The 23,309-nt window shown below is 51.1% G+C and overlaps 1 protein-coding gene across 1 annotated transcript in view; it reads left to right on the top strand.

The window, feature by feature from the left end:
* Nucleotides 1-3,653: 3,653 nt before the first annotated feature.
* The window catches only part of DISP3 (dispatched RND transporter family member 3), a 56,912-nt gene continuing 37,256 nt past the window's right edge, over nucleotides 3,654-23,309 (top strand). Inside the window, exon 1 of the mRNA XM_037881132.2 lies at nucleotides 3,654-4,016. The gene's annotated coding sequence lies outside the window, so the exon portion shown is untranslated. The remainder of the gene's footprint in view (nucleotides 4,017-23,309) is intronic.

Here is a 23,309-nt window from a genome sequence, read left to right as displayed (position 1 = left end):
CTTGTGCATGTGAGTGTGAGCTGCCCTATGAGGATGGGTTTACCTCTGTTGGCCGGTGTGTGTGTGCTCAGCTAGGTGGCAAAAGGAATGTCTGTGTGAGGATGGGTTTGCAGGTACGTGCCTACTTGTGCTGAGGAAGACTGTGCTTGGCTGAACGCCTGTGTGAGCACTGAATGATAGCTCACGGCTGTTTCTTGGGCTCTGCCGTGTGACTGAATACTGTCCCTCGCATCAGCGTGGGCTCAGCTCGCATTACTGAAAGTTAGAAAAAATGATTTTTCTTCTCATTTACTGCACACTCTTCACTTTCAACAGAAGCGCTACCCCCGACTGCCGCCCTCTCTGCAGAAACTTCCATCACTGGCAGACAGGCTCAAAGCTGGTGAGGTGTAATTTTTTTTTTCTTTATTAAGGAGCCTCATTAAATCCCCATTCACTGGAGCCTCCACAAGCCAAGGGTTGGTCTGGTTTTGCCTGCACAACTTCTTAATCCCTGTGGGTAACACACTGGAAAAAGGTCAGTACCTCCCGTATGGACCACCTGCTTGGATATGGTGACTCAGGTCAGTTCCCCGTTTTCTCTGCTGCTCTCTGGATTTTACTGATTGACACCTCTGTGTGATCGGTTAGGGGTGGGGTGTCTTCGTGTGGAAAGCGTCTGAGGCCCTGGTAGGCTCAGGGAGTCTCTGACTGGACATACGATGGAGCTTTACACTTCAGTCTGGCGTAGGCTGGAACTGATTAAACGTTGTTACCATCCAATGGCCGTGTGATAGCCTGTGTGAAGCAATCTCCGCTCTGCAGGTGTCCACACCACTATAACTGGGACCATTGTTGGCAGTCCCAGCAGACAGGCCAGGAACTGAATGGGGAGAGAAGGTTGAATGGCCATCTCCTATCGGTGTAGGTAATCCACCTCCCGAACAAGCGATAGCTAGGTTGATGGGAGAAAGCCCCAGTTGCCCCAGCACTGTCTACACCGGGGGTTAGGTCAGTTTAACTGCACTGCTCTGGGGAGTGGATTTTTCACACCCCTGAGCTACATAGTTATATGAACCTAATGTCGTAGTGTAGACCAGGTCTAAGTGATACTGGCACATGCCATTGCTCCTGGTTGTGCTGTAGATAAATGCATGACTCCAGTTTCTGGTGCTCTCCCTACAGCACCATCTATCAACTACCTCCCCTCCAACATTGAAAAATGTCTGTATTATAAACGTGACTCATTAGATTCCAGAAACCCAAGGTGTTGCTCGAGTTATAGGAGAAGGTCTGCAGGCTGGTTAGCTGTGCTAGTGAGGGACAAGAGCATAAGGAGGACTCTCCATCACTTGGGCTAATAACCACAATCTCCCACCTCTCTTCGCTAAATGTTTTGTTTGGCCTTTGTCAATGGGCAATCCTCACATGACAGTCTTATAGAAAAAAGTGTTCTAGATAACTCCTATATGGAGCATTTTCAGAGGCAGGGGTACTTGGCTTGTGGCTTAAAAAACAATTCTAATAATTCTAGAGTGATGGCTCCCAATGCTACTGTACCGCAGTGCTAGGGCATGACTGCAGAATTCTGTCATAGGTTTGTTCTAAGGTTGTTTTATTAAATCCCAAGTTGGATAAGGATAGGTCAGCATGATGCTGGAGAGATTCACTTGCACCAACAATAACTAGATTTCCATGCCCACTAACTGCTCACTGCTCTAGAAATCTCTGTCCTTAAAGTTCTGTTCTCTCTGCCATCCTCTGAGATAGAGGGAATCTGACTGGCAGCAGTGAGGTGCAGGGAAAGGGCACTCATCATACCAGAGCTGCAGAGTGCAACTGGGGCTCCTATTCCAGCAGCGGGTGCTCCCAATTGCTTCTCCTGCCCTCCACACCCTTTGGGAGAGAAGAGGTTGCAACAGAATTAGAGGCTGTGTAAATAAGAACTGCCCTATAGGACAGGTGGGTGGTCCCTCCACTCTGTCAGTGGCTTGCCTGCCACCAGTGGCCAATAATAGAAACATTTAACCCTTTCTGCGCAACATTAACAAGCAAATCCTCACAATATTCAGCAGAAGAGTCTTGTGGCTAAAGCCCAGCAGATCTGGGTTCCAGCCTGTGTCAGAGCTAGGAATTTTGGTGTGAGCTTGGGCCAGTCACGTAGCCTCTCTGTGCCTCAGTCTCCACATCTATAAAATAGGGGTAATATTACTGCCTTCCCTAGGGATGTGGTGTGGAGGCTCTTGTGTTCCAATGATAGCTGTCAGGAGTTTTAACTCATCATAGGTCCTCTCAGGCTGAACAGGGCAAAGGGTGGGGACCAGATGAAAAGCAGTCCTTTGGCCCTCCAGGTTGGGGTTGAGCAATAAGCCAATAACCTATCCTCCTTTTAAAAAAAGAAAAAGAAAAAAAAAAGTGAAGTTCTGGAAACCATGCTGGCCCTTCTTTGTGCCTCAAAGCCACGTCTGATGGGTCAGGAAAGATTCACAATATTATTGAGCTGCTTTGTGGGCAGGGATGGTGTCCCTAGCCTCTGATTGCCAGAGGCTGGGAATGGGTGACAGGGGATGGATCACTTGATGATGACCTGTTCTGTTCTTTCCCTTTGGGGCACCTGGCACTGGCCACTGTCGGAAGACAGGACACTGGGCTAGATGGACCTTTGGTCTGACCCAGTATGGCCCTGTTTTTATGTGGTGTTTGTGAAGCTTTCTTCATCAGTGTGGAAATGGTGAGTCTCAAAGGAAAGGCAGAAGTAGAAAGCTCCCCCTCACTTACAGGGGAGGTAGCCGAGCCAGAGGCTAAGCAGTGCTTCGTTTGTAATGAAAGAGGTGCCAGGGCTCAAGCAATTTTTGTTTGTTTGTTTTGCATTCATAACTGATGGAGCAAGCCCAGAGGGGCCAGGGCAATGAACGGCCATGGGGCAAGCGTAGAGGTACCAGGGCTCAGTCCTGGCACAAATTAAGCACTAAGTGACTGGTGCAAAGTGCAAGTGGGGAAGTCAGGAGCAGAACTGAGGGTCTGGTAATGTACAGCACCTCTTCAGGTGGCCACAGCCAGCTGCTTCATGAGGAAGGCCTGAAACGCTCTGCAGGGCAGCTACTGGTGCGATGCTGTGACTGCCAGTGCTGGAGCAGAGGAAGGCTTCCCCCCTCTCAGCCTGATGCATGCAGGCAGACAACACGAGCAGTGTAGCCCAGCTGCCCTGCACAGGAGGGTGGGCCAGGCAGGCCGGGTAAGGAGCAGACCCAGGAAGCGCAGGCTAGGTTCGGGAACGCACCAGGCAAAGCACCCTCCCCTCGAAGCCTCAACTCGCGACTGCCCAGCGCCAGCCTCTGCCGGCGGAATATATAGCTCGGCCGAACCAACGCTGCCGTCCCTGCAGGGGGAGAGGAAAGCCAAGCCGGAGCACAGGACGCCGCGGGCGCGGCGCAGCGCTGGCTGAGCCCCGGCACGGCTGTCACCCCGCGGGCAGAGCGGGGCTGCCAGGGGATGGGGCGCGGGGGGCCTGACTGCAGCCTCCCTCCCCCCACCCCCCGACGGCGCGGCGAGCGATGGTAGGAGCCGAGACCAAAACAAAGCGGGGCGGCAATAAAAGGCAGCGGCGGCTGCTCGCTGGGCTGGGTGCGGGGGAGACGCTCCTCGCTGGTGGGGCTGCGGGGTCCGTGCGGCGGGCGGGCCGGTGCGCTCCGGGGGCTGCGGGGTCCGTGCGGCGGCCGGGGAGCCGGTGCGCTCCCGGTGCCTTGGGTCAGGGCCAGAGGAGCCGGTGCGCTCCGGGTGGCCCCAGTCAGTCCCGGGAGCGAAGGGGGCCGGGCTGTGCCAGGCGGGAGCGGTGCCCTGCGAGGCGGTGGGGAGCAAGCGCGCTCCGGTCCTGCGGCAGGAAGGGGCGCCCCGGTCCTTGGGCACCGTAGCGCTCCCCGGGGGGATCCAGCAGCCCGCTGGCCGGGCGCCCGCTGGGAAGAGCGCCTCGCCCCCTGCCCACCGCTGTGTTCCTGCTATCGGCCCCCCGCACGGCTGCTCCCACCGGCTGGGCTGAGGTAAGCGCTGCCCCCACGCCGCGCAGGGGGGGATGCCAGTCCGGGGGTGCCGGGGAGAAGGCTGCGGCTGCGGGGAGGGAGAAGAGGGAGGGGGCAGAGGCTGCGGTAGCAGCAGGGGGTGTCCCGGCTGACGGGGCGAACCCAGGAGCTCGGCACCCAGCTGCTTACGATCGGGGACAGGATCCCTCCTGTCCCAGCTCCAAGCCCCAGCCGGCCCTTTAGACCCCTCTGGGACAGGTCACTTGCCTCCCAGCCCTTCGCCTCCTCCCAGCTGGTTCTGCCTGTGCCCCGTGGGGCAGGGCAGCGGGAGGGCAGGGGCTTGCGATGGCTACAGCGGATCAATCCCTGGGGGGTGCGTGCGGCGCGCTCTCCAGGCGGGCTTTGGAGAGGTCCCGAACGGGCACCAAGGAGAGTTCCCCCGGGCGCTGACTCTGTCATGCACCGATTGCGCTAGCGGCTGCGGCGGGATCCTTCTGTTCGCCCCAGGCGGAGCGTCAGGACGGAGCCGCGCTGTGTCCCAGGCTGTGCGGGAGGCTTGGCGCCGGTCCTGAGTCCCAGCGCGGTGGAGAGGGTCCGGGGAGCGCACCGAGTGTGTGCTGTGTGTGTGTGAAGACGGAGGTCTGATCCAGATTGGCAATTCCTAAGGTGCAGCTAGGACAGGGTCCTGTCTTGGACAGTGGCCCTCACCAATGTGTCCGAGGATGGCGTAAGAACCACACAGCAGCAGTTGTGGATCAATCTGCTCCCCTCATTAGGTCTTACCCTAACAGAGGTCAGGACATGGGTACGCTGCAATGTAAGTCCAGGGTTTGAACTCCGGCTAAATCCTCCCCCCACCACCTTCCCTCAACACACACATCCTGCTAACCTAGGCTTGAACCCAAGAGCCCATGAAAGTGGAGGGTCTGAGCCTGAGGCAAGCTGGGACCCAGGGTTCAAGCCCTATTGCTTTGCAATGAAGAGGCAACCTCAGTGGACTCGTACTTTGGGCAGACTCCCAGCGTGGCCAGGGGCTGACTTCCTTTGTCCTCTGGACAGTCCGGTTTGGTGGACAGTGAAGTTTTCCCACAGGGCACCATGAACAAAGGGCTAGAGCGGCCACATTGTGGGAAGTCTGGGATGTGGGTGGTTGGACTCCGGCCTGCATAACGCAGTGCAGATGCCGGAGCCGCAGGCTGGGGCCCAGGGTCCGACAGCTCCAAGCAGAGTTACAAATGAGGGTAGACCCCCAAACCCAGGGTCTGTTACCTTGAGTTCTACTAACCCTGGGCTTACATTGCAGTGACTTCATCAGGATAGTAATGTGCGCCCCAAACTAGACCAATTTCTGAGGATCATCGTGTATTGTTGGCTGGTTTGTTTGTATTGCTGTAGCTCCTGGGAGCCTCAGCAGTGGACCAGAACCCCACATGCTAGTTGCTGCACAAACACAGAACAGAGAAAAAAGAAAAGGAGGACTTGTGGCACCTTAGAGACGAACAAATGTATTTGAGCATAAGCTTTTGTGAGCTACAGCTCACTTCATCGGATGCATTCAGCAGAGAGAGCTCCTGCCCCCAAGGGTTTTACTGTTTGTGCTGGTTTATTATTAAAGTGCAAGGGGCTGGGCTGTAGGGATCAGACTTTCCAAAGTGCTGAGCATCCACCAAAAACAAAGGGAGCTACTCTGAGCTGGGCTCTTTTGAAAGTCTGCCTCTAGGGTGGCTAGGAAAGAGGCTTTTGGTGAAGGGGGGCACATGGGAATAAGAGAATATCAGCCCTCCGTTAGGACAGGTGCAGGATGCTACACATGTCCTGCACGGAGCCCCGGCTCGGTCCTGTTCCATTTGTTTCCCACACAAAGCGACCCTTGTACTCTCCAGGCAGTAGCATGCCAATTATGTTGCTTCTACGTCTGCAATTGCTGGGGTAGCATTTTGACAGCTGAACGAAGTCCGTTAGGCTTTAATGTAATATATCGGCAAATCAGAGCCTTTTAAAACCAGGCTGGTGCATGCCCGGTTTTGCCTCTGGAGGATGCAGGATCAATGCAATAGGGTGAGTAGGTGTGTGTTAGGGGGATGAGTCTGTCAATTTGCTGCTGTTGTGCTTGAATCCGAATACGCTGCAGATGACGGAATAAACACACACACATGTAATTCACCACCCTACCAAACTCAATTAAAGAAAAAGAAAAAAAAAAGTCTAGCCAAAATTGGGAATAGATCTTGGACCCGCATTCTGTTCTTTCTTATGAGACCAAACTTTATTCAGGGCCCCTCCATCCCACCCCCCTGTCAAGTACTGATAAAGATATCCGCAGCAGCGCCTCTCTCTCTCTCTCTGATTGCTCTTTCAGGCTGTGTCTGGATGGAAATCGAGCAACACAGTAGCTGTATTGTGGGGAAACGTTTCAATAGCTGGATTTCTTTTATCGTACTCAGAACATCTTCAGAGGTTAGAATCATCAAGCCAGCCTCTCTAGCACCTTGCAGAGGCTTGTAAGTTGATAGGCTCAGAGCCTGGAATAATAGAGACGTGGGCTGGTGAGAGAGACAACAGATGGAACAAGTCTCTTCAATATGGTAAAAGATCTGCTCCCCATCACTCTCCCTGCAAAGACTGCTGTTCCTATGTGGGGAACACTTCACTGGGGAGGGGCAATTCATAGAAAAATCGTTCAAGGGGAAACTAGCCATCAGTATTTTTGACTGTTTCCCCTAGATACACACTGGGAAAAGCTAAGGGACCAATGGTCCAAAGCAATGTATAAGGGCGCAATATGCGCAATCCTGACTGGGGCCTGGAAAATAGTATCCGTATTGTTCCAGTCATTCACTGCGATTGAAAAAAGTGTTCTGTTTCTGCATATGGGGCCAAATTCATCCCCGGTGTAACAAACCTGAAGTCACTCATTACACAATGGCTAGATTTAGCTCTCTGGGCTGGATTCTGCCATTCTTACCTACAGTGAGAGATACCTTACCCTGCGAATAGTCCCTTTGATCTGAGTGCCCGAAGGCACTACTCACGGTGAGTAAGGGCAGGGGAACCTGGGCATCTATATTTAGTTTTTAGGAGTATTGCAGAATTAAATGACTGATTTAATGTGGACAAAGCCTCGACTTGGTTTGTCTAGAGCTGGTCACAGGTTTTGTTACCTGTTCTTAAAAATAATACTTCACCCTTCAGCATCCATGGTTGATTCCATTCAAAGTTTTCATGCTTTATGAACGTTAAGCCCCACAAACACCCCTGTGAGGCAGGTGAGAAGAGATGACCGGTTAAGGGAGAACTTTTGAACAGTTGGGTGTTTCTCATTCATTGGCTGCAGATTAGGAGGGTGAGCATTTCGTTTAATACTTTGTATGGTATGAGTATGTAAGGGTAGGCTCTGTGTGTGTGTGTGTGTGGTATTGTGAGAGATTATGTTGGGCTGTTAATTTGTTGGTGTGGATTGGGGCGGAGACTGTGGGTGTGTGTCAGTCAGTTCACCTCCTTCTCCCACCCCCTACTCCAAAATCCTCTTATGATGCCAATGATCCAAGATAAAAAGCCCACTGCTTATACAAAAGCTTGCCTGTTATGTACAAGTGCTCAGCGAATAACCTTCCCTGAAAGCGAAGTGGGATTGGAGTTCTTGCCCTGGCTGCATAGGGAATATCTGGATAAGCCGTGATTTTTATTTCTGAAGTTACAGCTGGTCATACTGAGTCACATACTGAGATGTGAGTCCCCACATCTCGGAGTGATATTGCTGTGATCTCCGTGCGTGCCAACGCACAATAAGCCCTGGCATGGCTCTCTTAACAGGGAGCATTTAGCATAAAGTTGGTTTAATCCTCTAATCTTATCAAGCGAGGACATAAATTAGAACTCAACAGTTTAATTCATTTAAAAAAAATCAAACCCTGTTATGTTTGTCTGTAGAGCGTATGATTTCTCCTTTCATTTGCTTTATAGGCTTATTTTATTATCCATTGTTTGTTTAAAAGCCTCTAACTATAGATACAGGATTGGTGGTGAAAGGTACCCAGTAATTAACTCTCCTCTTCTATAGGCTCATCTAGTATTCATGGAAGGTGTTTTCAGAGCTAAGGCCAGCAAAGTTCGAATGAGAGAGATCCGCCTGGCATCCCCCCATCTGTCGAGAATCTGGCACTGTTGCTGGTTTGGCAGATGAAGGAGACAGTGGGAGTTGAGGGTCTTGGGATCAGGCCCCTCAGTGAGGAGAAGTCCCATTTACTTCTTGTCTCCTTTATTTCTATCAAGAGGAGCAGGCAGTGCCCTCATTTTTCCCCGTGCTGAGAGAGACTGTAGTCATCACCAGGAGTACGCCTGTCTATATGTGTGGGCAGAGGGCAAGGAAATTGTGTGTCCAGACCCTGTAATGAGGCTGAGCAATGAAACTTTAGCTGCTGTGGTTCCCTTCCATCCCAGACACGATATCCTAATACTCTCTCTTTAAAGGTTTGATTTTGTGCATAGATGCACAAGTTCATTCATCTCTGTGGAGTTGCACACCAGGGTGAATTCTGGTCACAGTTCTCATGACCATCTTTTCCGAGGGCTGAATTCTGCCTCCCTTACTCACGTTGGGCAGCACCGTACTCCTGAATTCAGGGCGGGGGCTACTCCAGGAGTAAGGAACTACACTGTGGATGTGACTCAGCATTCATTGAAGTGCCATTGCTTTCAAAGGGCTGTGAATCAATCCCAGTGCAAGTCAGAGTGGCGGAATCTGGCCCTAAATTAATGACTGAAGAACATGAAGATGACTGTAGGTACTAAAAGCCAAATCCGGCTCCCAGTGACTTCCGGGGGAGCTGGGCTGGGGTCTGCACTGCTGATTCTGAATATACAGAAGCATGTGCTTAACTATGAGCATGGAGTCATTGTACTGAAGGCAATGTGTTAAAGATCTAGATGTGGCTAGATACCTTTCTGACCTGGGAGCTGGTGGTTACTGTAAGATCATTGGTGATGATACGGTACATGGGGCTGTCATGAATACACCTCTGCAGCACCATGAGGTAAGGTGTTGTGGTTTTTTTTTTTTTTGAGCTCTCTGCTTCACACTGAGTCATGCAGAATAAGATATAAAGACCGATGAGTAACCAGAGTGCTATACTAGAAACGGGGGGGGGGGGGGGGGGGGGGGGAATCTGTCAAAACAAGCCACAAATATGTAATTTTGGCTGCTTAAGATCTGTGGGGCCTTTTCTATGGGGGGAAAATAAATAAATAAAAATGCTAAACCAGCGACAAAAATAGAAGCAGTCTAGTCCTTTGGAGCATCCCTTCAGAGGAGTTAAAAACTCGCATTGAGGGGGAAAAGCAGATCAGATTGTTGCTCCAGCCACTGGATAAAGGCTGAAAAAAGAATGCATCTGAGTGGGTGAAATATTAGGTTGTCTCAAGAAAACATGATTGCTTTTTTGTAGCTGCATACTTTTTCAGTGCTGGATTATGCCTGTTTTTGTCGCTGGAAGTGAAGCCCCTGGTCCTCTGCACTCCATTCCAGTTCAGCAGAGCATGTAAGTGCATGCTTAACTTTAGGCACATGCTTGGGGCTTGAAGTTAAGCATGTGCATTAATGAATAAGAATGGATTCAAGCATGTGCTTAGAGGCTTTGTTGCATTGGGGCCTAAAATATGTACATTCTGCCCCTTTAAAGTAGTGCCAGGTAAGGGACCCTTCTGAAGGCAATTAGATTGTGAACTTGTTGGTCCAGGGACTGTCTCTTATTGTGTGTGAGTGTTTGTGTGTGCAGGGCCTGGCACACTGGGATCCTAACTTTGGGTTGGGGTGTGTCAGTGCTGCAATAATACCAATCATAATCCAAGGCAGTGGAATGACTCTTAAGGAGCCCAACGGGGTTTGGAAAAGGATCCAAAAGAATAGACTGTTTTCCATTCTTTAAACCAGAGCCCCCTGGATGTAGAAACCTAGAATTCTTAGTTCCTATCTGACAATCTTATTTGATCTGAGAGAAGACATAGACCTGGTTGGGCTGGATACGTTTTCTGTGTCTCCTCTTGAATAGAACAGCCAACCCTTTCGAAAGGGCTCACCTGTGGACCTGGTTTGCTTCCCAATATTCCTTTACTTGTTTAACAAATCTCTACTGGATTGTCGCTCAGTATATTGTATAATCCAAGCTGTCCAGTCCCTTAGCTTGTTTTGTGCTTGCAGGCTCCAGGAGCTCCTGTGGGGTTGTTGGAGGAAATGTGCTCTCAGATGAGCTGTATAGAGACTTCCAGGGTCCTTAATCCCCCTGCATTTGGAATTGCTTCAGAAAGAGAGAAAATAGAGTAACAATGCAGCCATTCATCTGTGCATGGATCAAAACGAACAATTTGGGGCCTGAGTCTGCCATCCTTGCTCAGGCAAAACTTCCAGTGATTCCAATAGTTAGGCCTGAGTGAAGACAGCAGGATCTGGTCCTTGAGTGGGAGCGTTAGCTATTGAGAACTGTGACTCTCAGGTGGTTTGACAGTTTAGTCGCACTGCCTTGAACAGATGTTCCATCCAGCTGGAAGGCGGTGGGGTTGTCTGTGGAGGAAGTCCATTCACAATGCAAGGCTGGCTTCTCTTGGCCTTTTTGCTAAGACGCCTGATACGTCCTGTCTGTGAGCCTCTTCCTGCTCTCATTGAAGCTGGTTTGGCCATTGATTTCAGTGGGAGTGGGATTGGGTGGTCTGGGGATAGTGTCCGATGGGCTCTTCTATCTCTGAACGCTATGGTCTGACCCATTCAGGCTTCCGTCCTGGAGGTCCACGAGACACAGGCCTTGAACTCTGTGGCTTGTCCAGCAGGCTTGGAGTCCATAGTCCAGTCCCTTCCTGGGCCCCTTTTCTGGCCAGGTGCCAGCTCTCTGCAGATAGCTAATTGAGTTGGTGGTGGCAGGGGGTGGCTTTGTTCAAAAGCAATGCAACAGTTTCATTAATTGGAAACCTGTTGTGGCCGGAGTGGGATCTGCTAATGAAGGTAGCTAGATACCTGCTCGTCTGAGTACATCCAGGGTCTTGCTTCTCCTGTGAGTAATGGCCCGTTTTGCCCTATGGCTCATTGTCTCCGTGGCAGCAACGTTGGTGACATACACATTTCAGGCCCCATAGGGGAGCTATGATGATTTTGATTCACTATCAGGCTGAACTGTGGGATTTTTTTCCCCTGCAGACTTTGATGGGGTCAGGGTTTGTCCCACTGTTTCAAGGTGATGAGGGTGGAATGGAAAGGGCTGGAGACTGAAACCCTAATGGGCAGCAAAACTGCCTGGATGTCTGCCTAGAAGGCTCGTGACAGAGATCCAGCATGTCCATTTCACTTGTGAGAACAGCATTCCAGAGCTGGGGGGAGGGAGGCGGGAGGAGGAATGAGGAAGTAGTTGCTTTTTAGCTCAGAAGTGGGGAGAAAAAGCACCTGGTGGTAGCACACAGGTTTATTTTTTTGGGAGGGATGGTAGGGTATAGATGTGGCTCTGGATAACACTGGTGCTGTCCCTTTCGGGGGTTCATGATGGCCCCATAAATCAGATGCAAGAGGCTGTCAAGTTTCCTTCCCCACTCTGAACTCTAGGGTACAAATGTGGGGACCTGCATGAAAGACCCCCTAAGCTTATTCTTACCAGCTTAGGTTAAAAACTTCCCCAAGGAACAAACTTTGCCTTGTCCTTGAACAGTATGCTGCCACCACCAAGCATTTTAACCAAAGAACAGGGAAAGAGACCACTTGGAGACGTCTTCCCCCAAAATATCCCCCCAAGCCCTACACCCCCTTTCCTGGGGAAGGCTTGATAATAATCCTCACCAATTGGTTCAGGTGAACACAGACTCAAACCTTTGGATCTTAAGAACAATGAAAAATCAATCAGGTTCTTAAAAGAAGAATTTTAATGAAAGAAAAGGTAAAAGAATCACCTCTGTAAAATCAGGATGGTCAATACCTTACGGGGTAATCAAATTCAAAACATAGAGAATCCCTCTAGGCAAAACCTTAAATTATGAAAAGACACAAAAACAGGAATATACATTCCCTCCAGCACAGCTTATTTCACCAGCCATTCAACAAAAGAAAATCTAACGCATTTTCTAGCTAGATTACTTACTAACTTAACAGGAGTTGGGAGGCTTGCATTTCTGATTTTTTCCTGGCAAAAGCATCACACAGACAGACAGAACCCTTTTTTCCCCCCGCCCTCCAGCTTTGAAAGTATCTTGTCTCCTCATTGGTCATTTTGGGTCAGGTGCCAATGAGGTTACCTTAGCTTCTTAACCCTTTACAGGTGAAAGGGTTTTGCCTCTGGCCAGGAGGGATTTTATGGCACTGTATACAGAAAGGTAGTTACCCTTCCCTTTATATGTATGACAGAGGCTCATCGCTTGATGGGGCTGTCAGTGGTTTTGGGGAAAAGGAGCATGGTGTGTAGGTGTGATTCTGGCTTTATGGCTTTGCAGCTGGCGTGTGATGGTGCTATTCTGGGAACTGGCAGAGCAAACAGGTACCACATCTCCTCCTGCCCGTCCCTATTTGGGAAGAGACTCTGGCTTCCGTGTACCACAGACAGCTGTAGCTTTGTGATTTACTGTTCATCAGAGATGAAAGAGTCGAACCTTGCTTCACTTCTGGCCTGGTTATGTAGAAACATCCAGCTTTTCCATTGTGATATTAATTTGGTCCTTGGGTGAGTGAGAGAGTGGCCAGCTGAGTAGAATTGCATGGGATGGGAAGATGACAATCAGCAGGCTACGGTTATTACTGAGTATGAGCTATTTATATTGCATTCACCAGCCTGCGCTTCTGTCTATTAAGGCGTGTGGATTAGCTTTATTTTCCATAGGTCTCTGGAGTAAATGGTTCTATCCAGACAGCAGCTGGGACAAGCAGCAGAGTTAGGATTTAAGAGCTGTTGATTGGAGTTTATACCTTCCTGACCTTGGAGCTCTGCGTCCTTAAGCTGTAACGGTAGGTGGCACTGCTCTGTGCATCTCTAATCTCGGAGGCAGCTTCACCGACTCCTCCCTAGCCACCTTTGGCTGTCAGCAGAGAATACCTCCCCTTGACAGCGCTGTACAGTCGGGAAGGGGGTCTGAGCTTGGATCCCACAGTGGCTTTGAAATACCTTAGTCAACCCCCCAAGAGAGCCAGACATTCTGTGACCAGATTAATGTAGAATGACGGACTCGATCCCTGAGGTGCTGAGCACTCCCAACTCCTCTGTATGTCACCGGGTGCTCAGCACCTCCTAGACAGAGCAGGATGTGGTTGAGGGACCCCCGCCTGCCTTTCCTGATGTCAGTAGCCAAGATCCAGCTGGCTGGACGGGAGCAGGATCAGACCCACTTTGTGCTGGGAGCGCAGTGCGCTCTGCTCCCTCTGGATCCCGCAGTTCCTGGCTGTTGGCTAGCAGCGTTTTTAGTCGGCGGAAGCTGAAGGTGCTGCGCATCCTGCCCCGTCCCCCGGGTGAGGGGTCAGTGTGTGTCCTCGTCCTGCTGGGATTATCGGGAGCTGGACAAAGAAGAAGGCAGGAGCTTGCTGCCTGATTTGTCTTCCTTCCCCAAATGCAGGACTCGGTCCCCCTGGTCACTGGCATCACCCCACTGCCTTCGGTGGGAGCCTTGCATCCTTGCCGTCTGTCCTGAGAGGAGTAGGGCCTCGCCCTCCTGAGCTGAGGGTGAATAAGGCACCCAGCAAAGGCCTCTAAGCGGTTCCGTGCCCTTGCAATCGCCCAAAGGCCTGGCAGGAGTCGAGAGAGGCCGGGTTTTATGGGCCCCGGGGCGCAGAGCAGAGGGTGCATGGCGCAGACCAGGGGCCCCCGCGTATGTTCGATGTTGGATACGGACATTAGGATTCCACAGAGGGCTGTAACCTTGGACACCTGCCCCCTTTATTCTTGCCTAGAGTTCTCTGTTTGCTGGGAGAGGAGGTGGGGGAAGCGGGGCTGGAATACTTTCCCCACCATCTGCCTTAAGGCATCAGACTCGTGAGTTGGCACTGTTCATTTCTGATCTCTGCCAAACCTTGTTAATAGAGAACATTCCTGCTGAACTGAAGGCAGTTCACGTTCCATAGACGCTGGGGAGGCGGCTGTTCGTGCAGGGGACGAAAAGAGAGGCTCCGACAGTTGTCTGGTTTTTTTTAAGCTGCTGGTCACTCCGAATAGCCGCTTCTTTGTGCAGGGGAGTCAGAGGTGAGAATCGTTTATTTGCACACTCTGGACTTGAGGGCTTGGACGTTACTGCACCTGGGGCCAGATGCTGATCTCACTCGCTCCAGTGTAGATCTGGTGACATCAGTGGAGTCACTCTGGATTTACGTGGGATATGTGAGCTCAGGATCCAGCCGGTGGATCACTGTGTAGCAGAGTCCTGAGTTGTGGGTGTCAGTGACGTCTGCTTGCGGTTGCCCACTCTCTTCCTTCCCAGCATGCCTTTGCCTGGCACTTGTGTAGCTAGTAGAAGAGCTCTCTGTACTCTTAATTAGCCACGGGTCTAGAGTTCAAATCCCAGCTCTGCTGACTGACCTTGGGCAAGCCACCTACCAACCCTGCCTGAGACTCCTGCCCTGCCTGCAAGGGTGGGTAATGATACTTTTTGCTGACGGGAATTAATCAGAGAAATGGTTTGTACGGTGCTCAGTGCTGTTAAAGGAAGGGGGTGGTCATGATCCGCATCACACCACAGTTCATACATGGGAGTGAGGGGACAGCACATGGGCTGTCTGTCCTATCAAAATCAGGACCATCCTCTACCTTTGCTTCCTCCTTGCTGCGTCAGCAGGGTGTTTGTAGTGGAGGAAGAGGAGACATATCAGGAGAGCACTGACTGGCCATACTGCTGCTGTGTTGAAGGATTAACATGAGGGACCAGGCCCTTGTGTCTCTCACAGCCTGCCACCTGTGGGCGAAGGAATTCTGGTTGGACTTATCCCAGGCTGCCCATGGAGGTTCTGTGCAGCTGCTGAGAGGTGGGATGCTGGGTGTTCCTTTTGAGCGACTGTCTCTCCCAGCCAGGATGCTCATCAGGATTACCGGCCCTAACGATACCTGTAGAATGATCTGATCAGCTGCTGACTGTCATGTGACTGCGTCGTGTGCTTTGCATGGACTCTTCTCTTCCCATTCTGTTTTCTCCCTCCCTCTGAATGGAAGTCTCTATCGATGCTATGGCCCAGCTTGGATATAGGCACAAGTGGGCACAGTTCCATTGACTTTAATGGAGTTTCACCTGCTTATGCCAGCTGCGAATTTAATAAATAATAATACATTGCATTTTCATGGCACTTTCAATCTGAGGATCATTTGGCCCGATATGTTTTTTCTTTCACAGTCTAGCTACAGAAATACATAGCTGGAGTTGTGCCAGCTCCCCTCAAACTGTGCCGAAAAGAGCCTTAGGTTTGCAGAATGACAGCAAAGAAGGAAATCTGGGTCTAGGCATCACAAGGTTTTGCATAATTACTGCTTTACTCTCTGTTGTGCTTGGGCTTTGGAGGGGAGTCAGGATCCCTGGCTGCTGTTTAGGGTCTGCCACCAACTTGTGTGACCTTGAGCCGATCACGTAGGTCAATATATCAAAAATGGCTTCCGATTTTTGGTGGAGTACCCAATTTGGGCCTCCCTTCACTGGAGTGATGGATGCCATTGCTTTTGAAAATCAGGCCCGAGGTCCTGAATTGGGTACCCTAAAACTGAGGCAGGTGGGATCTGGGGCTACTTGATAATTTGAGCCATAGGCTGCTGGGCCTCATCTTGCTCGCACTAAAGTCGACAGAAGCTTTGGCTGAATTCAGGGAGAGCAGGAGCAAGTCCCTCGTGCGTTCATTTATTAATGTGTAAAGTCGGGTGTAATCCTCACAACCTCCCCAGGGGGCTGCGAAATGTAATAGGTGTTAGTGAAAGGTTTGCACAGCCTCTGGTAAAAGAGGATGTGATCTTGAAATGTGAAGTGTTGGCTGCTCTGAGAGAGAGCTGCGATGTGCTGGCTGGTCCTCGTCTGTCGTAACCTGGCGTTGTGAGTGACCTGCTTTGGAGTGCTGGGTTAGAATCTATGGAGAGAGTTGGACAAATCCTGATTCTCCCCCTTACTCAGGGGATAGCCACATGTGCAGCCCCCACCTCCCTGAGTCAAAGGAAGGGCTTTTTGTTCTCTTTATTTAAACAAGTCAAATAACCTCCCTGGGAAGAGGGAGCTGCAGACTTGCCATTGAACCCTAGCCTGTGGGAAGGGTTAAAAGGCGTGAAGTGAAGTGAAAGAGAAGTGAAGCGCAAGCCTCCCTCCTGCTCGTAAATCAAAACCAACCCAAACAGTTTTTCTTGAAACTTTCTTCTCCTCCTCCTCCTCCCTCCCCTTCCCCAGTCTTTCTCCCACTGACAACTCATGCCAGAGTTTAATCTTCAAGCCAGTTTTTCTGGGTGAGTTGAAATGGAAAGGCGGAGACAGGCCCACCAGAGCATGAAAGGGACTCACTAAAACAATGGACTCCATTTCAACTGGGGTCTGAGAATCTGGACAACCCAGGCCGAAGCTTGTTTCGAAAGCCAAATCCATTTTTCTGTAGAGCTTGTGCAATTGCTTAAAACAGACAGAACGCTGCTCTTTCTGGTGCTTGCTGCCAACTGCTGCAGGCTCAGAACGCCCTGGTACTGGGCCTGTGGAAGAGAGAGATGCTTGAGTCTCCGGACCCACTAGGCTTTTTTGCAGTGGCTTGTACTCTAGCTAGTTTCAGACTTGTATGGGGATCCATGCATGCGTTTAAACAGATATTTCTGGGAGTTCTACTCCCTCCACTGAAGTGTCTTTGGCGTCTGCAATGCGGGTTGACATCCATCATTTTTACACAGTCGAATTCAAAGTTCTGAGATCAGCCACCCCCGACCCCTAATTACCAGTCCACATCTCAGCTCTAGTGGGTCATGCGTGTTTCTTGGAGAGAGGCTGTGGTCTTTGGTGCTGCTCTTTCTTTTTGGTCACTAGCGTCTATACACCCGGGCACAGAGTGCGATAAAAATTCTGCAGCATCATACACAGCAATAAAACACTGTTCGGGAGCACGATACATCAGCAGGTAAACGTTTTATTCCCGATGGAACTGCTTAATCTGTAGATAAGAGGCTACCGTCTTGTAAATCTGATGCTACTACACAGAGTGAATTCCTCTGTGAAAGTCACTGTGTAGTTACTCTGGAGTTCACAGAGCAGTTCGCCATGTAACTGGCGCAGCGAAGAGTTGGACCTTGTTTAGATCCTGGTACCTGAGAACTAGGCTTGGAATAGCACTGATAGTACACCCGGGATGACCTTTCCATTGGAAAAGCCTCTCTTTGTTTTGTCTCCTGTGGTTCATAACTTGCTGGGTTAAGACATCCCTACTGACCTAAAATCTTTGGCACAAATTCACCCTGACAACTCCAGTGAAGTCAATAGAGTTCCAGCAGGATGAGTTTGGCCCCATATATCCCATCAACTTCAATGTGCTCTGGGTCAGGCCCATGCCCACCAGTGCTGCCTCTGTCCATTCCACTCCTCTGTCCCAGCTGCGGGCTGGCTCCAGTGAGTCTGCTGAGGCAAACCGAGGGCCTGACTTCCCGAGGGACCTGATATCCACGGCTCACATTGGCTCCAGTAGGAATTGGGGGAGCTCAGGTTGTTCATGTCTGAACCTTGCACAGCCAGCTGGTTTCCTTGCTGCCTTGGGCCAACACCAGCTGGGAGCCGGCCCGGAACAGATAGAATTTAAAGATCCACAAGTATGTCAGGCTTGATGGTGGAAATTGCAGCACATCCACTTAAATGACTTGTCCAAGGCCTTGCGAGAGAACCTGTGGCAGAGTTAGGAAGAGAACACAGATCTGCCTGGACTCGCACTCCTCTGCCTTAGCCACAAGGCCATCCCCTGGAGAACTGCAGCATTTGCCTCTGGCCTTAAATAAGAAGGGGAAGCAGCATCTCAGCCTATGAAGGGCTCTGTGAGGGTGTGTGTGGGATGCATCCTATGGGCAGAGCCCCTCGGGGACCATGTGGTATATTCTGTTTATTTCCCTTGGGCTGGGTCATTGCACGGCATAGGGGCTAGGGGAAAACTCCATGAGGCTGGACTTAGGAGACTTCCCTCGAATCCTGTGTGTGTGTGTGGTAGGGGAGAAAGGGAGGCTGGGAGGTTATCTGTCCCCTGCAGAACTGGCCTGACAGGGAGATCTGGGCTGATCTCAGATCGGCCGAGGCCCATCCCATCCGGGTAGGGGCATTTTTCCACCACAGTCTGAACTGTGGTCAACACAGTTCTTGCAGAATCTGGGCTCCCTGCGGGATGATTTCCCCTTCCACAGAGCACCCCTAACAGGATGGAGGGGGAAAGCATGTGATGCAATGCTAATGGGAATCAACACAAACTTATCAGCAACAGTTACTGGGTGTCCGGGGTGTAAATGTGGGGCAGGGGGTATAGGAGGGGGAGCATAATCCTGTTTCTCCATCTGCCTGCCCAGCCCAGCCCTCCTTGCCGGCAGCTCCCGCACCCTGTGGAGCACCCTCCACAGTGCTGCAGCCCAGGACCCGCCCCACCCGGCCGCAGGTCACCCTCTCTCGGCTGCTAGCCAAGCCAAGGCTGGGGAATACCTCTCTGCAATGGCCCCTGTTTGCATTGGAAGGATCCTGGGCTCTAAATGAGATTAAGGCCCCACTAATGCGTGTTTGCTCATTCTACCAGTCTATCCCCTCTGTCGGCCCCGTGCGAACGGTCTGAAGGGATGTGGCCATTGAGCTGTGGGAGCTCTTGATGCGAGTTTCTGCATGGCTGGCACAGTTGGCTGGAACTCTAAGCCCTTGTCCTGGCAGGGCAGCTGCAGCTGTGCTGTTTAAGCACCAAAGCACCCTCTTCCCCCCGCACCCCGCCCCCGCCGTGGGGAAGTTTTCGGTGAGTCATGATGTTGCTTCCCTCCCGCGCTTGGCCAGAGTTGTGGTGGCGGAGATACTCCAGTCTCTGGGCTTTACGCCTCTGCTTCCAGATTTCTCACTGATCCTGGGAAAATGAGAAATTAGTGCTAATTAATCTAATTCTGGAAGTGTCAGGTTTCCATGCGAGAGTAGCAGCTGGCTGAATACATTTCTAAGGGGGAGGGCAGCCCGGCAGGGGATACGTGTGCCTACTTAGATCCTGCCCTGCAGGCTGCCAGGACCTAAATGATGTGAACCCTCCTGGGCCCAAAGGGCTGCTGTGAACCCTCCTGGGTCCAAAGGGAGCATTCCCATTGATTTCAGTGAGAGCAGGCTTTGTCCCAGTGATCCCCAAACCAGCTGTAGTGATTTGTCATGATAAGGGGTCACTGGGGAATGAATCCAGGAATGCATTCAGCACTAAAAGCATGAGTCTTCTTCACTTGACTTCAAGGGATAACTCCACCACCTGTAGATGTAGGAAACTCTTATCCTCTGTGGACCAGCCAGTAGAAGGTGGTACCACAGACATGCACTGAATAGTGGGTTACACAGGGACACAAGAGAATTATTGGGGCAGTTGAGAGGAAGGATGGGCCAGGGATTAGGGCTCTAGTCTTGGACTTGGGAGAACTGCATTCAATTCCTGTTCTGCCACAGACTTCCTGTGTGACCTTGGGCAAGCAGCTCAGCCACTTGGTGCCTCAGTTTCCCCTCTGTAAAAAGAGGGTAGTAGCATTTCTCTACTTCTCAGGAGTACAGTGAGGATAACTACATTGAAGACTGTGGGGTGCTCAGATGCTACAGGGGGGGGGGGGGGGGGCAGATAACTACCACAGACAGATTTGCCTTATGAGACTCAAAAAACTCACTGCCCCCTCTTTGTACCTCCATTTCGTCATCTGTAAAATGGCTATGACAACACTTACACCCTTTTGCAAAGCACTTTGGGATCTAGGGGTGGAAAATACCATGGAAGAGCTGAGTGCTGTTAAAGTGCCATGGGGATCAATTTTCTAGCACAGGTAACGTTCCCTCTAACCTCGATGTCTGAGTCTGGCATTTCTGGTGTCAGTAAATTATAGCAATAAAAGTGAGACCTTCTAGTCCATGTGGAATGGAGGTTAAATTGTGTCTGGAATGAGGGATGGCTGATGTGTGTGGCTCGTACGCACCTCCCTCCACAGGTTACTGTTTTCTCATGCCTTCCACGCCTGGGAAGCAAAGGGGGCACGTGGAACTGGTAGAGGCTAGCTGTCTCAAACGGAAAGAAGAAACCCTTGATGTGTGTGAGGCTGGGTTGCTGCTCCACTGAGGCAACGGCTGAAGTCGAAGGGCAGGCCTGTACTGGGGGTGGTTGTACCAGTGTAGCTACACGGGTGTGTAAATGTGTCGTGCCAGGCTAAGCGGTTCGATTGCAAGCCTTGAATTACACCTGTGCCGTAAGTCTACACCCCTGTGTGCCATAGTTAAACTGACCCCAGCCTTGGTGCAGATGTGGCTATGCTTACAAAAGAAGTCTTCCGTTGACCTAGCTGCTGCTGCTCTGGGATGTGGATTACCTACGGCAGCAGAAAACCCTCTCACATCAAGGTAGGAAGGGCCTGCACCATGCTGCTTTGCAGTACCGCTGCGGTCAGGCCCATAACGTAGACAAGGCCTACGGTAGGGATTTGCACCGCGGTGTGGCTATGCCGGTACAAATAGCCCCCGTTTAGACTGGCCCCCAGTGGCACTAGTTTACTGAAGACTTTGGTGAGCTAAATCCTGGGCTTCCTCCCACTGGTACAGAGAGCTGATCAGGAGGTGGGCTCAATGCTCAAAATGGGCTCAGTGTTCTCCTTTGCATTCAAATAGCAGGAGCGGGGGCCCCCAAATCGTGTGATTTTAAAAATCATGATTTTTCAGCCAGTTACAAATTTTAGGGTCACTCTCTTCTTGCCCTTTGGTTTCTGAGCTTTTTAGCAGTCAGGTTTTCCCAGCTTTTTCTCTGCATCCATGAAATGTAAAAGAAAGCTGAGAGTCGCACATGAATCCAGGAGCTGGAGCTTTAAGAAAAGCTCCGACTACAGCAAACCTCGCCATGAAACCAGGAGTGTCAGCGACACTGTCGCTGTTACTCCAGCACTGTGTTACAGCGTGAAAAGGAAAACAACAGGGTGAAAACACAGGTTTGGTGGAGCGGTATTGTGGCCATGCCCCCCCCCTTCTCCAGGAACACCCACGTTCTCCTGCTATGCCTCCATTTGCCTGGAGTAAAGTGGTCGAGTGGTGAAAGGGCCCCTAGTTTGCGTCTCAGTCCCTGACACTGGGGTGATTCTTCCTGGCGGGTTAAGCTAGGTGTAGGGGCTGATTATTCTGGTGATACAGTGGAAAGCAATGGTCTACGCCCAAGGATCAGGCCCACAGATTTTCCTCTTTACCCTCTTGTTGGTAGGCAAGTGGTTGGTATATTGGTGGGAGGGGAAGGGAGGCTGCTCTCCCTACTGTCAGGTTATGGGGAGACTCTCAAAAGGGGAACTTGGGGGTTAATCAGTACACGCTTGTCAGCATCACCATGCACTAAAGAGCATGTTATTGCAGGGGAGCTGCAGACAGAGGCCAATGCCCAGCCACCTTCCCCCTTGTCAGTACTCCCTCGCCAGCCCTGTGCAAAGCAGGTGCCAGGGAGCTAGGTCAGAGCTTAGAAGCATGCCCGAGGAGGCAGCTGAGCAAAGAACGGCATTGCTGCCCACGGTGACGTAAACTGGGGAGCCGGCGAGCATGGATTGGAATAATAAATGGACCAGAGGGGCTGACAACAGCACACCGCCTTGTCAAGGGTGGGGGTGGAGGGGGAGCTGTGGGGAATTGGGGATCAAATGAGGATCTTGGTGTGTGAGATTCCTTCCTGGAGTGACACACCTCGCTATAATCATGCACAGCTTTCATGTAGCAGATGTTCCTTTAATGGTGTACCAAGGTGCGGCTCTAAACGCAGGAGCGTGAGGGGTAGAAACCGGAGCACTGAAATCCACCCACCCTTAACAAGCTTGTTCTTGCGGGCCCCCCGCACACATGGCTGAGCATTTTGCTCAGCCCCAGTGAGGGGTTCTGGCTCAGACACAAATCCCAGCAACTTTTTAACCAAGCTTGTTACTTCTGAAGCACCTCGGCGGCTCCGTTTGCTTGGTGCTGCCGGGTGGAAGCCTGTAAGGCTGTCGACGCTATCGCCGGGAGCAAGCCTCTCAGCCTGGGTAGACAGCCTTGGGCTAGCGGGGCTTGTGTCAGCATGCTAAAAATAGCTCTGCCCCAGCATAACCCCCAGACCGGAACTTGTGCGGCTAGCCAGAGCCTCCGCCAATGCCACAGGGTCCACGCAGCTGTTGTTCATGCACTAGCCCAAGCCCCCCTAACACACGGCTGTCTCCCCAAGCTGGGAGGCTTGCAGGGGAGACGTACGCCATGTGCCACAAGCCTGAGTCACAGTGGGGCTTTAGCATTAAACGATACGTAAATAACTCCAGTAGCAAACACGGCAGAAGGGCTTTTGTATGATTAAAACCAAGGTGCTATGTTTCAGCACCCCCAATAATTAGGTGCAATAACCCAGAGAGACACATGATTAATTTTCTTCGCCAACCTCCATCTGATTTCCAAAGATCAAGTGTCATTTAAGGTGTAAGATGCTCTCTGGGGGTGGGATTCTAGTCTGCCCTTTATTTTATTCTTTGTGTTGTGGTAGTGCCCAGAGGCTCCAATGGAGATCAGGGCCCCCCAGTGCTAGGAGCTGTACAGACACAGGCAAGGAGAGGTGAAATGACTTGCCCAAGGGTCACGCAGCAGATCAGTGCCTGAGCTGGGAACAGAAGCCAAATCTCCTGACTCGTAGTCCAGTGAATGATCTGCTGGAACAGGATATTCTAGGTGGGGCTGATAGCACTGCCTGTTAAGGTTGTCTGATGCTTCCCATGATAAGACCCTGTTTTCATTTTTTTTATAACGGCGAGATTTTAATAATTCGGGCTGAAATTTTCCATGCCGAGTGTCTGCCTCAGGCGGATCGTTATTTATTGTTTCGTTTTTAATTTCTATCCAAATGGTTCAGCTGTTCTTGAGAATAAGGGGAAAAATGCATCTTTTTTAAAAAAACGCTGGTGACTCTTTCTCTGGAGAGCTCTCACACCGTCACGCTCTGGAGCAGCGACTCGACACTTGGTAGGCGGGTGCTTTGTGTCATGCATGTGTCTTTTGCTGTCCCTGTGAAAATCCACCCACACTTGGCTGTTATAAAATCTGTGGGGAGGGGAAAAATCCCAGTTCTCACATGCTCAGTACAGATTCCTTAGATTTGCCCTGAAGATTCCATCTGCACTGGGCATGTTCCAGCCCGGGGCG

This window comes from Chelonia mydas, chromosome 18 (assembly GCF_015237465.2).
Source record: "Chelonia mydas isolate rCheMyd1 chromosome 18, rCheMyd1.pri.v2, whole genome shotgun sequence".
Classification (NCBI taxonomy): Eukaryota; Metazoa; Chordata; order Testudines; family Cheloniidae; genus Chelonia; species Chelonia mydas.
The sequence above is the reverse complement of the archived record's forward strand: the minus strand, read 5'-3'. Positions and strand labels throughout refer to the sequence as shown.